Below are 14,508 nucleotides of genomic sequence, written 5' to 3'. Positions count from 1 at the left end.
GTACAAGCCAAACTTAAAGACAAGCAACAGTTTGAGAGAAAATAAGGGAACACATACGTAGGCAAAGGACTACTACCATACATATGACAAGTTCTTACAAACCAATAAAAACATAAATGAAACAAAAAACCAAAAACCCAGTTAGGAAAATATAAGGAGAAAGGCGTCATGTAAAAAAATATCAGAGATAGTGAAGAACTAAAAATGCTCAGTCTTAGGACGCCAGGGTGGCTCGGGCGGTTGAACGTCTGGCTTCGCCTCAGGTCATGATCTCACAGTTTGTGAGTTCGAGCTCCGCGTCAGGCTCTGTGCTCATAGCACAGAGCCTGCTTCGGATCCTCTCTCTCCCTCTCTCTGCCCCGTCCCCGCTTGCTCGCTCTCTCTCTCTCAAAAATAAACACAAAATTGTTTTAAATAAAAATACTCAGTCTTCCTAGTGAGTATAATAAAAAAGTTTTTTAAATAAAATAAAAAATTTTAAGAGGTATTATCCACCTGCCAGCTGACAAACAATTTAAGAGACTGAGAATACTCTGTGTTTAGCATCTCTTTTCCCATGAGAACAGAAACGGACACAACCTCTTTCGAGGACCACTTTGCAAAGGCTTCTCCCCTGAAATCCATCTCACTGGAAAACTGAAACGCACATGCAAAGATGTTTATCGCAGCCCCGTTTTAAGAGCAAAATCATAGCTACCCAAATAACGAACAGAAGAACAGTCACATAAACTAAAACCACATTGTAGAATACTGTTCAGCCATTACAACAACAACAAAAAAAGGAGACAAAAAAGTATATGTACAGTATATTCAAATTAGACTAATGAGTTGGGGAAAAGTATTCACTTTGGCCCTTTAACAAATTAACCATTAAGGGGCACCTGGCTGGCTCAAAGAGTATGTGATTCTTGATCTCAGGGTTGTGAGTCTGAGCTCCACGTTGGGTGTAGAGACTACTTAAAAACAAAATCTTGGGGGTGCGGGGGAGGGGGAAATCTGGGTGGCTCAGTCAGTTAAGCATCTGACTCTTGATATCAGCTCAGGTCATGATCTCACATTTTGTGAGATCAAGCCCCGCATGAGGCTCTGCACTGACAGAATGGAGCCCGTTTGGGTTTCTTTCTTTCCCTCTCTCTCTCTGCCACCCTCCTCAACCCGGCGTGCACACTCTCGCCCGCTCGCTCGCTCGCTCGCGCACGCTCTCTCTCAAAATAAATAAGCATTAAAAAAATAACAAAAAATAAATAAATAAAACCTTAGGGGCGCATGAGTGGCTCCGTTGGTTAAGCGCCTGGCTCTTGACTTTGGCTCAGGTCACGATCTCATGGTTTGTGGGACCGAGCCCCACACTGGGCTCCACGTAGATGGCATGGAGCCTCTCTCACCCTCTCTCTCTCTGCTCCTCCACCTCCCCCCTCAAAAATAAATAAACATCAATAATAATAATGTTTAAAAAATTAAAAAATCATAAAAAACATAATCATTAAAAAAAATTAGTATTCTAGATGTGAAATCGTTGTTTTTCATAGATATTCTCCAAAATTTAATTTGTTCCTCTTTTGAAAACATGAGGAGAGGGTTGCAGAAAATCCACGATTTACGGGACCTTCCTGATGGGCAAGTTGGGCAGCTAATTTATCCTCACCAGAATATTCTAATTCTAAAGTGACACATCTCTGAGGATGGAAAGCAGCAGCCCCCACCTTCAAATATCCAGATCAATCTCTCAAGCGCTGCTCTCTGGGCACGGCTGCAAAGATGCAACCCGTGTGCTGGAAAGGCCTAGGCCCTTGGGAAAATGCCGCCTCTCCAGGGAGGTGATCCTGTGACCCACCTGCACCTCAAGGGGGACATTTTTGGATTCGGTTGAAATCAGATTAACTTCTGTAATTTTTACAACAGGATTTCAGCCTTACAGCCCCTGGCCTGGTATCTAAAACAGACAGACCACTCAAATCCAGTGAAACAGGACAGCAGAATGTTGAGACCTCATCAGGAAGTGCAACCCTGAGCATCGGCATTCAGTTCCTCGTCACTTTGCCGCCTGAGAAATGGGTCTAGCAGGCACGTGGCTAAGGCAGACACGGTCATTCCCCGCACCTTTCTTCTCGCGGGGGCAGACAAACGTTCAACACTACGCCTACGCCGCAGCCGGACTGACCACCGCCAAGGACACGCACAGAGAACACGGAAGGGGCTGGGCCTGGTCTGCAGGTGTCAGGGGCCTCCTGGTGGGAGCCGCATCTGAGATGAGCCAGAGGGCTTGGCTTCTTCTTGCACTCACTGGCCTCACCCACATCCGATCTGTCAACACATCCCATCACCTCCTCCTTCAAAACGTACCCAGAATCTGGTCGATTCTCAGCCCTTCCAGTGCTACCATCCTGACCCAAGACAGCAGCACCTCTGTCTTGGAATATTCCATCAGCCTATTAACTGATCTCCCTGCTTCCGTCCAGAGGCTGCTCTCAACAGAGAAGCTAGAGTGATCCCATTAAAACCCAAGTCAGGTCACCTCGTTCTTCGGTTCAAAATTCTCCATCGGACACCACCACAAGTCCCTAAGACCCCTTCAGCCCTCCTCCTTCTCCCTCATGCTGGCCTGGTCCTTCCTGGAACAAGTCAGGCCTGCTCCCTCCATGGGGCCTCCGACCCTCCCTGCTCCCTGCCTGGGACACCGTTTCCAGAGACATCCACAGGGCTCCCTCCCTCACCTCCTACAAGTCTGTCCCCACCGCTGTCCTTCTCAGGGAGCCATCTCAGGGGAAACTCTAAGCTCTACTCAGAGATACCAGCCTAGAGGGCATCTAAAGGACAGAAAAAAAAAAAAAAAAAACAAAACCAAACCCCTCAGGTCCTAAGGAAAAACACCCTGAGGACATAGCAGAAATAGCTGACCAAGCAAGGTGGAAAGCAGAGATCGGGGTCGAGAGGGGCCGCGCTGCTCACGCATAAGGCGGCGCGGCACCAGGGCGGAAACGCAGGGTGCCACCGCGGCGATGGTGACAGACATGGATGAGAAGAGGTGATCACTAGAGACGAGGCGTTCCAGAAAACGAGTGCCCTGTGCATAGCCTGGGTCCTCCACACGCACCATGAAGCCGACTCGGCTGATGGCAAGAAGGTCGAGACAGACAGGAGGACTGTGGGCCAGGCACCCAAGACGTCCACGAATCAGGTGAATAACCAGGAGAAAACAGTAATGAGGAGGAAGAGAGGATGCTGCACCTGGGGACCACGGATCTCAAAGAAACGGGGGGTTGGGGGGGGTCAAAGAACAAGGACACAAATCTTGCACCCCGATCCTGAAATCTCATACCCCGGGGTATGAGAAAACAGAGGCACCATCTGAGAGGACTTCAAAAAAGGATATCCCCGGGGAAGGACCAGGGTTCAAAGCAAAGAGAGGGAAGAGATGGCTAAGGAGAGGCTGAGGAAAGAGACGAGGCTGGCGATTAAGGAGTGGGAATTTCCCAGGGCACAGGGAGGGTCTGGGGAGAGGGGGTCAGGGGTAAACAACAGAGGGAACTGCCTTGGGCGGGCAGCACAGGACGGAGAAGACAAGGAGAGGGGAGATGGGTAGTGGCGAGAGTTAGCGGTCACAGTAAGTGCTGGAAAAATACCTGCGGAATCCCATGGAATTTTTAAGCATAAGCCCAAAGTGTCCGCTCAGAAGAGTTCTCACTGTAGGACCGCAGGACTGAGAGCACAGGCCCATGCTGATGGTCACGGCACTGACGATGACAACTGGGACAGTGCTGATAATAACCACCAGTCTTCGACCCCTGCCATGTGCCAGGCAGTGTGGGGGAGCGCGCCACATTTAATCCTGCCGACAGCCGTCTGACACCGTTCACATCACCACTGTCCCCGGGAGGGCTCTGAAAGGAAGGAAGGAACAACCTGCAAGAGAAGTAACAGAACCGCACGAGTCCTGGGAAGCTAACTGGCTCCTGTGTTAAATTAGGGCTGTTATGGCCGTAACCTGAGGCGGGGGGAACCAGCCTGATCCACAGGGATGACATATTCAGTAACTTCAACCAAACAGTGTTCGGAACGGAGGGAAATCAAAACCAGTAGTAACAATTTATTGAAGGCTTCACGCTGTGCCAGATCCGTGCTAACTGCCTCGTGTCTGTGATCTCATCGAATCCTTGCATCCTAAAGGTGGGTTACCATTGTTATCCCCCCACTTCAAAACTCAGACGACAGACAGCCCACGGTTCACGCAAGGAATCCCTGTTTAATAACGTGATCTTTTGACAAGATTGAAGGGTTTAACACATTACGGTGAAGATATCACGGAACTTGAAGGAGAGAGACCTACAACATGTCTTAAAACACTAACTTACAGATTCTCACGATCTTTTTGCATGTTTTTTTCAGATGAGGGAAAGCCCAGTGCAAAAGAAGCTTCAATGAAATGCGCCCAGATGGCAAACACGCCCAGTCTTTATAGCCCAGGACCTATCCCAGCAGATTCTGATTCCATGAGTCTAGAGTAGGACGTGAGCATCTGTGGTTTCTTTCTTTCTTTCTTAATTTTTTTTAACATTTATTTATTTATTTATTTATTTATTTATTTATTTATTTATTTTCAACGTTTATTTATTTTTTGGGGGACAGAGAGAGACAGAGCATGAACGGGGGAGGGGCAGAGAGAGAGGGAGACACAGAATCGGAAACAGGCTCCAGGCTCCAGGCTCCGAGCCATCAGCCCAGAGCCTGACGCGGGGCTCGAACTCACGGACCGCGAGATCGTGACCTGGCTGAAGTCGGACGCTTAACCGACTGCGCCACGCAGGCGCCCCACATTTATTTATTTTTTGAGAGAAAGAGACACAGCATGAGCAGGAGAGGGGCAGAAAGAGAGGGAGACGCAGCATCAGAAGCAGAGCCCGATCAAGACACTTGATGCAGAATGGTTTAGTGGCAGAGCTAGGATCAGCTTGACAGAGCCTGGCCCCAAGGTCCATGTTTTAAATCACTATGCTTAGTCTCCAAGAACCTACAAAAAGTGCGAGCCTTAACCCAAAACCTTGGCATTCCCCACCTACATTCCCTAGTGGCCCCAGCTTCAAGGGCATTCTACCCATTCCTTTAACAGTTCGCACTCCCCTGCTCTGCCCCAACACCCTCCCATATCCCCGTTTTGCATTCAGCCTTCTGATCTCAGCTTCAACATTATTGCCTAAATTACAAACTCGAATGGCATGCCGTATTTCTCAGCACTCAACACAAAACCGTAATTATGTATTTCACAGGGAATTATTTGCTTCCTGACTCTTCCGACGAGGTGGTGCTGCCATCAGACCCCACGTCAGTCCTATTCATCATGTGTTCCCAATAACTGAATACCCACCAACCATTCAAAAAAGAAGGCTTTGGCACAACGGATACGCTCAATAATTTCTGTGGAACGAATGAATAAATACACTCGAGCCTCGTGCTTCCAGGTGTGTAATACATGTCTCTGCTCACGATACTGCCCTCACTACACCCCCAAGTATCTAGACCCCTGTGGCATAATTGCTCCGGCCTGGGAGGAGAAGGAGGAGGAGGAAGAGGAGGAGGAGGAAGAGGAGGAGCCGCCGCAGCCGCCGCCGCCGCCGTCGCCGCTGTCGCCGCCGCTGCCGCCTCGGCTGGAAGCGACGAACCTCCGCCAGGCCGTCCCCCGCGTCAGTGAGGGCGATGTTCCGGCCCGGGAGGGGGAAGAGGAGGAGCCTCCGCTGCCGCCGCCGTCGCCGCTGACGCCGCCTACGCTGTCTCCGCCGGCAAGCGATGTATCTGCGCCAGGCCTTCCCCCGACCTCCCCGGCCTGAGCCCCGCGGGCCGCCGCTGCCGCTGCCCTGAAGAAGCACTTCAAACGCGGCCCCCCGGCGGGTGGCGCCGCTGGAAGTGACCCGGCGGAGAGGGATGGGCTCCGGCCCCGGAGCAGCCGCCATCGCCCCCACCGCTGCCGGCGGCCGGGAAGCAATGTAGTCCCGCCAGGCCGTCCCTCGAGCTGCACAGTCCGAGACCTGCGGGCCGCAGCTGGCGCGGTCGCCATGAAGAGGCAGTTAAACCGCAGGAAACAGCTGGCCAACCAGACCGTGGGCAGGTGAGTGAGCCGTGCCGGGCGGCAGCTCGCGGGCCGGAGACCTGGGGTCGGGGTCTGGGCGCGGGCCGGGCCGGGGCGGGCCGGCTGCCCCGCGGGGCCCCGCGCTCCGGCCCTGCCGCCCGCCCGCTCCGCGCCGGGTCCGCTGCGGGCCAGGGACGAGGGCTGCGCCACGCCGCGGCCTGGCGCCCAGCTCGGGCCGCCGCCCGAACCCCCGGGAACAGCGGGGAGGGCCGGCCTCCCGGGACGCCCCCCGCGCGGGTCCCCGCCGCCCATTGTCCCGGCCCCGCTGAGCGTCGTCCTCTGGGGTCTGGACCCAAGCCTTCCCCGGGCCTCCCCCCCCCCCCCCCCCCGGGGTTTTGCCTTGCGTGAAAACTCGCTAACTGGTGTGCCCGAGGCCGGGCGGGCGCGGTGCTCTGGGGGGCGGCATTCTCAGCCTTTCCGGGTCGCCCGGCCACTGCCGACCGACCGTCCACCTCCAAGTGCCTGAAGGCAGTAAATAAGGAAGGGGCGATCAGAGCCCATCGGAGCCGCTTAGGGAGACTCAGGACTCCCTTGGAGGGACTTTGGAGGGTGTGCCGTCTCCCAACCGTGGCCCCTGTGGACCGGACTGCTCAAGTTCTTGACCTGTAGACATTTGGAACCGGGAGGAAAGAATTGTGGAAAGGCCTTGGGCAAATGGAAAAACAAAAAGAGGGGGGGCTTTCCAAACAGCTTTGCGCAGAACCTGCTTCAGGTCCCCCCCCCTCTGCCCCTCCCCCATTTCACTCTCAAACAAGAAAAATAAACATCAAAAAATTACTGCAAACAAAAAAGTAGCCACTGTTTTTTTTAAATTAAAAAAGTATTTTTATTAACGTTTATTTATTTTTGAGAGACAGAGACGGAGCATGGGTGGGGAAGGGGCAGAGAGAGCAAGAGAGAGAGGGAGACACAGGATCTGAAGCAGGCTCCAGGCTTCCAGCTGTCTGCACAGAGCCCGACGCGGGGCTCAAACTCACAAACTGCGAGATCATGACCTGAGCCCAAGTTGGGCGCTCAACCGACGGAGCCACCCAGGCGCCTCTAAATTTTTTGTTACGTTTATTCATTTTTGAAAGACAGACAGAGAGCACAAGCAGGGGTGGGGCGGAGAGAGAGGGGGACACAGAATCCGAAGCAGGCTCCAGGCTCCGAGCCGTCAGCACAGAGCCCAGCGCGGAGCTAAAACTCAGGAACCGCGAGATCACGAACCGCCGCCCCCTCCCACCGGTGCTCGGCCTAGCCGGGGCCGGGCGTCGGGACCCGCGGTGGCGCCGGGACGCGGGGCTCCACGCGCTCGGCGGAGTGGCCCGGGTTGGTGGGGGGGGGGGGTGGTGGGCGGAGGGGGCTCGGGCGGCGGGGGCCAGGCCGCGCCCTAGCCCGGGGCTCCTCTGCCAGCCCGGCCCTGCGCGGCCCCCGGCGGGCGGCGCCGCTGGAAGTGACGCGGCGAGGGCTGGGCTCCGGCCCTGGAGCAGCAGCAGCCGCCGCCGCCGCCGCCGCCGCCGCCACAGACGCCGCTCAGCCGCCGTAGGAGCCGCAACCGCCGCCGCCGCTCAGCCGCTGCAACCGCCGCAGCCGTCGCAGTAGTAGCCGCAGCCAGCTCAGCCGCCGCGCCGCAGCCGCCGCCGCCGTAGCAGCAGCAGGCGCAGCCCCCGCCGCCGCAGCGGCCGCAGTGGCGCCGGGACGCGGGGCTCCACGCGCTCGGCGGAGTGGCCCGGGTTGGTGGGGGGGGAGGTGGTGGGCGGAGGGGGCTCGGGCGGCGGGGGCCAGGCCGCGCCCTAGCCCGGGGCTCCTCTGCCAGCCCGGCCCTGCGCGGCCCCCGGCGGGCGGCGCCGCTGGAAGTGACGCGGCGAGGGCTGGGCTCCGGCCCTGGAGCAGCAGCCGCCGCCGCCGCCGCCGCCGCCGCCACAGACGCCGCTCAGCCGCCGTAGGAGCCGCAACCGCCGCCGCCGCTCAGCCGCTGCAACCGCCGCAGCCGTCGCAGTAGTAGCCGCAGCCAGCTCAGCCGCCGCGCCCGCAGGCGCAGCCCCCGCCGCCGCAGCGGCCGCAGGAGCAGCCGCAGTAGTAGCTGCAGCCAGCGCAGCCGCCGCCGACGCCGTCGCAGTCGCCGGGGCAGCCGCGGCTCAGCCCCCGCAGTAGCCGCAGTAGCAGCCGCTGCCGCCACAGCAGCAGCAGCCGCAGCAGGCGCAGCAGCAGCCGCCGCCGCCGCCTCGGCCCGGAAGCGATGTAGCCGCTCCAGGCCCGAGCCCCGCGGGCCGCCGCTGCCGCTGCCCTTGAACCGCACGAAGCAGCTCGCCAACCAGACCGTGGGCAGGTGAGTGAGCCGTGCCGGGCCGGCCGGGAGCGCGCGGGCCGGGGACGGGGGGTCGGGGTCGTGGTCCGGGCCGGGGCGGGGCGGGCCCGCTGCCCCGCGGGGCCCCGCGCTCCGGCCCCGCCGCCCGCTCCGCGCCGGGTCCGCTGCGGGCCAGGGAGGAGGGCTGCGCCACGCCGCGGCCAGGCTGCCAGCTCGGGGCCGCCGCCCGAGCCCCCGGGAACAGCGGGGCGGGCCGGCCTCCCGGGACGCCCCCCGCGCGGGTCCCCGCCGCCCATTGTCCCAGCCCCGCTGAGCGTCGTCCTCTGGGGTCTGGACCCAAGCTTTCCCGGGGCCTCCCCCCCCCCCCCCCGGGGCTTTGCCTTGGGCGAAAACTCGGCTAACTGGTGTGCCCGAGGCCGGGCGGGCGCGGTGCTCTGGGGGGCGGCATTCTCAGCCTTTCCGGGTCGCTCGGCCACTGCCGACCGACCGTCCACCTCCAAGTGCCTGAAGGCAGTAAATAAGGAAGGGGCGATCAGAGCCCATCGGAGCCGCTTAGTGAGACTCAGGACTCCCTTGGAGGGACTTTGGAGGGTGTGCCGTCTCCCAACCGTGGCCCCTGTGGACCGGACTGCTCAAGTTCTTGACCTGTAGACATTTGGAACCGGGAGGAAAGAATTGTGGAAAGGCCTTGGGCAAATGGAAAAACAAAAAGGGGGGGGCTTTCCAAACAGCTTTTCTCACTTTGGATTGGGGAGCAAATCCTTGTCCAGGTTTCACTGGTATGGATGGCTTCAATGCTTGACAGGAAACGATCGATGATGAAATGATAGAAGAGACCGGAGTTTGTGGTGGTTTTGAGAGCCTCTGGAGGTTGATTATGGTGTGCTGTGTTATCTGGGGTAAATCTTTCAAGGTCTTTCAGGGCAGTGAGCTGTCCTGTCCCCGCTGACTGTTTCTTCCGAGAAGGGGTATGAAAGTGTGACTTTTTCATCGCTTTTTCTTCTTTGTTTTCAACAGTTGAGTAAAAGGGGGTGTTTGGTTTGGCCAGAGCACGTGGGGACACTCCTTTTCTGTGTGTGTCTGAAAACACTTTTACTTCCCCTTGAGCTTTCTATATTTGCTTTTTACACTTTGGTTCCCCCCCCCCCCAACGTTTTGCTTAGTTTTGTTCAATTTCGTTGTTCAACTCCAAGCCTCGGGGGGCCAGGCTATAGACCAGCTCAGGTCATGATCTCCTGGTTCTTGAGTTGGAGCCCTGCGTTGGGCTCTGCACATACAATGCTAAGCCTGCTTGGGATTCTCTCTCTCTGCATTCCCCCCACTCACGCACTCTCACTCTCAAAATAAATTAATAAACCTAACCCCCCCCCAAAAAAAACAATTGCATTTGCAACAGCATCAAAGTATAAAATACTAATTACATTTAACTAAAAAAGAGATTCAAAACTTGTACACTAAAACTATAAAACATTATTGAAAGAAATTAAACAAGATTTAAATAAACAGACTCCTGGATTGGAAGACGATATTGTTAAGATGGCAGCACTTCTCCAATTGATCTACAGATTCAATGAAATCTTTATCAAAACCACAGCTGGCTTCTTTGCAGAAACTGACAGGTTGATGCTAAAATTCATATGGGAATTTCTGGAACCCAAAATAGCCAAAGGAGATCTTTAAAGAGAAGGACAAAGTTGGAGAACTCACCCTTCCTGACTTAAAAACTTATTAGGAAGCTACAGTAATCGAGATAGTGTGGTATTAGTGTAAGGAAAGACATATTGATTAATGGGATAGAATTGAAAATCTAGAAATGTACCATCATATTTATAGCCAATTGATTTTCAACAAAGGCATCAAGACAACCCAATGGGAGAAAGAACAGTCTTTTCAACAGTGTGGGGACAACTGGATATTGCATGCAAAAGAATGAAGTTGAACTTCTGCCTCACACCATAGGTAAAAATTAACTCAAAATGGATCAAAGACCTAAATGTTAAGTGCTAAAACTATTAAATTCTTAGAAGAAAGCATAGATGTAAATCTTTGTGGCCTTGACACCAAAAACACAGCAGAAGGAAAAAAACAGGTAATTGACATTATCAAAATTTAAAAATTTTGTGCTTTGGGGTGCCTGGCTGGCTCAAGTCAGTTAAGCATTTCTTGATTTCGGTTCAGGTCATGATCCCACAGTTCGTGAGATCAAGCCCCACGTCAGGCTCTATGCTGACAGCATGGAGCCTGCTTGGGATTCTCTCCCTCTGTCTCTGCTCCTGCCCCCACTCATGCACGCTCTCTACCTCTCAAAATAAGTAAACATTAAAAAACGTTTGTGCTTTAAAGGACATAGTTGAAAAGTGAAAAGACAACCCATAGAATGGGAGATAATTTTTGCAAATCATATTTCTGACAAGAAACTTGTACTAATATAGATACAGAACTCTTACAACTCAAAAATGCAAAAACAAATAACTCAATTTAAGAATGGGCAAAAGGGATGCCTGGGTGGCTCAGTCAGTTAAACGTCCAACTTTGGCTCAGGTCGTGATTTCACGGTTTGTGGGCTCAAGCCCCACATCTGTCTCTGTGCTAACAGCTCAAAGCCTGGACCCTGCTTTAGCTTCTGTGTCTCTCTCTATCTCTGCCTCTCTCTCTCTCTCTCTCTCTCTCTCTCTCTCTCTCTCTCTGACTCTCTCAAAAATAAATAAAACATTTTTTAAAAAATGGAAAAAGTGGGCAAAAAACTCAGTCTAAGAAGATACACCCATGGCCAATAAACATGTGAAAAGATGTCAACATTGTTAGTCATCAGGGAAATGCAAATCCAACCCTCAACAGGATACCACTTTACACTTACTAGAATGGCTAAAATAAAAAAGACAGATGATAACAAGCATTGAGAGGATAGGAGAAATAGGAATGTGATACACTGTTGGTAGAAATGTAAAAGGGTGCAGCCACTTAGGAAAACAGCCTGGAAGTTCCTCAAAAAGTTAAACATCCAGTAATTTCACTCACAAGTATATACCCCCAAAGAATGAAAAACAGGTGTTCAAACAAAAACTTGTACATGAATATTTGTAGCAGCATTATTCATCATAGAAGAAAAGGAAAAAAATGCAATGTCCAGCGAATGGATGAAGAAATGTGGTGTACTCATACAATGGAATAACTGGGAGTAAAAGAAATGAAGTACCGATGTGTGCTACAACATGGACGAACTGTGAGAACATGCTAAGTGGACGAAGCTCATCTTGAAAGACCACCTAATGTATGTATCATTCCATGTATATGAAATGTCCAGAAGAGGTAAATCCGTGGAAAGAGAAAATAGATTAGTGGTTGCCTAGGGCTGTGGGCAGAAGTGGGATGGAGGAGGGGCAAGAGGGGTTGGGGGAGGTTGGGATGAAATAAGGAGTACTCCTAAGAGGATACAGAGTTTCTTGTTGGAGTGATGCAAATACTCTAAAATAGATTGTGGTGATAGTTGCTCAACTCTGCAAATATACTAAGAACTATGTACATTTTTTTTTTTAATTTTTTTTTTCAACGTTTATTTATTTTTGGGACAGAGAGAGACAGAGCATGAACGGGGGAGGGGCAGAGAGAGAGGGAGACACAGAATCGGAAACAGGCTCCAGGCTCTGAGCCGTCAGCACAGAGCCCGACGCGGGGCTCGAACTCACGGACCGCGAGATCGTGACCTGGCTGAAGTCGGACGCTTAACCGACTGCGCCACCCAGGCGCCCCAGAACTATGTACATTTTAAATTGGTCAATTATATGGTATGTGAATTCTAGTTTCCATAAAGCTGTTGTAAAAATAACAGTGGTGAGTCACTGATACCAGTGAAAATTAGAGTTGGCTAAGTAATTGTTAGTGTGGTTGTTGCACCTATAATAATTGAGAAAACTATGTTTTGGGAAAAAATAGATTCTTTGTGCAACGATTATCAACATTTTGACAATCTTACTTTGTCTCCTAGCACATATTTGAACACCTTTGATAATCTGGGACCATATAAATTCTTTTACATACATTCTTTTAGAATACATATTTAGCATTCTTTTCAGCTGTCCACAGATGAGGAGGAAAAACGCACTCTTCTTGTGACTCTCTCCTTTACTCTCACACAACTACCACACTCACAACACTTCTAACACCAGATGTGTTGTGTTCCCCTCCCGCCTCCTGGTACCAAGCAATTCTCCATGATACCAGCTGGGTATCTTACAATTCAATTCAATTCTGACCCTAACAGGAGTAGCACAGAACCCATAGGTTAAGGGCCCGGTCCCACGAGACTGCCCCCCACTTCAGATGCCATTTCCAAGTAGTAGGTCCTCAGATTACCCACAATTTCTGTTGACTTGGTTGCTAGTCAGAGGTTCCCATGACCACCCCCACCCCCGTTTTGAATTCAGTTACTTGCTAGAACAGCTCATAGGACTAAGAGAAACACTGATTTACATTGACAAAGATGATGTGTGATAGAGCATACAGAGGACTGTCCAGATGAAGAGATACATAGGGCAGGTTCTGGGAGGGTTCACTAACCCTGTTCACCAACGTGGAAGTTCTCCAAACCCTGTGCTATTGGATTTTTATGGAGACTTCATCACGTTGGCATGAACAACTATTGACTCGTTTTCATCCCTCTTTTCTCTGTGGAGAATGGTTGGAGGGGCAAGGCACAGAGAGAGGTGGTAGGGCTGAAAATCCCAAGCTTCTAATCACAGTCTTTCTAGTAACCAGCCCCCATCCAGGGGCCACCCATTAGCCCATCCAGAGTTTTCTCATTAGAACAAAAGGCACTGCTATCACCCAGGAAATTCTGGGGAATTTAGGAACTGTGTCAGGAACTGGGATCAAATCTCAAATATTGGAACAAAAGAAGCTCTTAGTGCTCTGATCGGTTAGGAAATTACAAGGCTTTTGGGAGTTCTGTGCAGGAACTGGGGGCAGAGACCAATGAACGTATTTTCTATAATTTCATAACAATACTTCTAATGGGTTATTACTCACTGAAGATGGGAATTGTCTTGTTTACATGCTGAATTCTATTATGACTCAGAAATGCTTTCAGATGCAAGTAACAAGAAACCCAACCACCGTGGTTTATACAAACACGAGGCTACCTTTTTCTTCATATGAGAAATCTGTGAGTAGGCAGCTGCTGACATTGGTTCAGATGCTCAACAATGTCAAGGCAAATGTTTCTGGCATTCTCTTGGCCTTTCTCAACACTAGCACTCAAGACAGGAAGAAGGAGGAAGAAGACCAGGCAGCACCAACATCAGAAAAACAAAAGCTTAAAAAAGAAAAAAAAAAAAAAAAGCTTTCCTAGGAACCTCACCAACTTCCACTTACATCTGGGTCACATGGCCTCCTCTGGCTGGAAAGTGGATGATAACAGGAGGGTCAGGGATGAGAAGGGGAGGCAGGACATCAACTGACAATATCTGCTAGGATTCCAAAGTCTATGACACATTTTGGTATATAGCAGGACGTGTCTCCACAGTCCTTTATAAGTATCTGTTGAATGCATATGATAGAATGTTTATTCACAAATACTCAGTCCTCCTCCCTTGGGAGGTTAAGACATCCATGCTGTGTGGAACCTTGGCATCTGAATTTCCTTCAGCCAATGAAATGAACACAGAAGTGGCTTTAAGAGCCAGGTTCTCTTTTCTTTGCCCCTGTGATCATGGAAGCAGGTGTCAAAGTGGAGCCTCTATCCGCTCCAGTCCTTAAATGGATATGATGAGAAGAACACCCAGCTTACCCATGGTAGTTAAGGCACTGAGAATATTTAGTTGTTAATTGCAGCTTAACCTAACCCATCCTGACTGATACAATGTACGTACCCAGGCAAAGAAATCCACAACCAATCCCCAAATTAAAATTTTACAAACTCGATTTCCTGATCACATTAATAGCAAGACTGTGCCTAAATGAAGATAAATGATAGCCATCTGGAAGTTAAACAAAATAAAAAATAGCTCCTCTGTCAAAGTGGAAATCAATACTGAAAAGACAGACTAGACATTTAAGATGATGAGACCACTGTATACAAATACATACGGGGATGGGACTA

This window comes from Lynx rufus, unplaced genomic scaffold, assembly GCF_022079265.1.
Source record: "Lynx rufus isolate CCGP_SWC_20201006 ecotype Redwood Valley unplaced genomic scaffold, mLynRuf1.p SCAF_23, whole genome shotgun sequence".
NCBI lineage: Eukaryota > Metazoa > Chordata > Mammalia > Carnivora > Felidae > Lynx > Lynx rufus.
Note: the sequence above shows the minus strand (reverse complement) of the source record.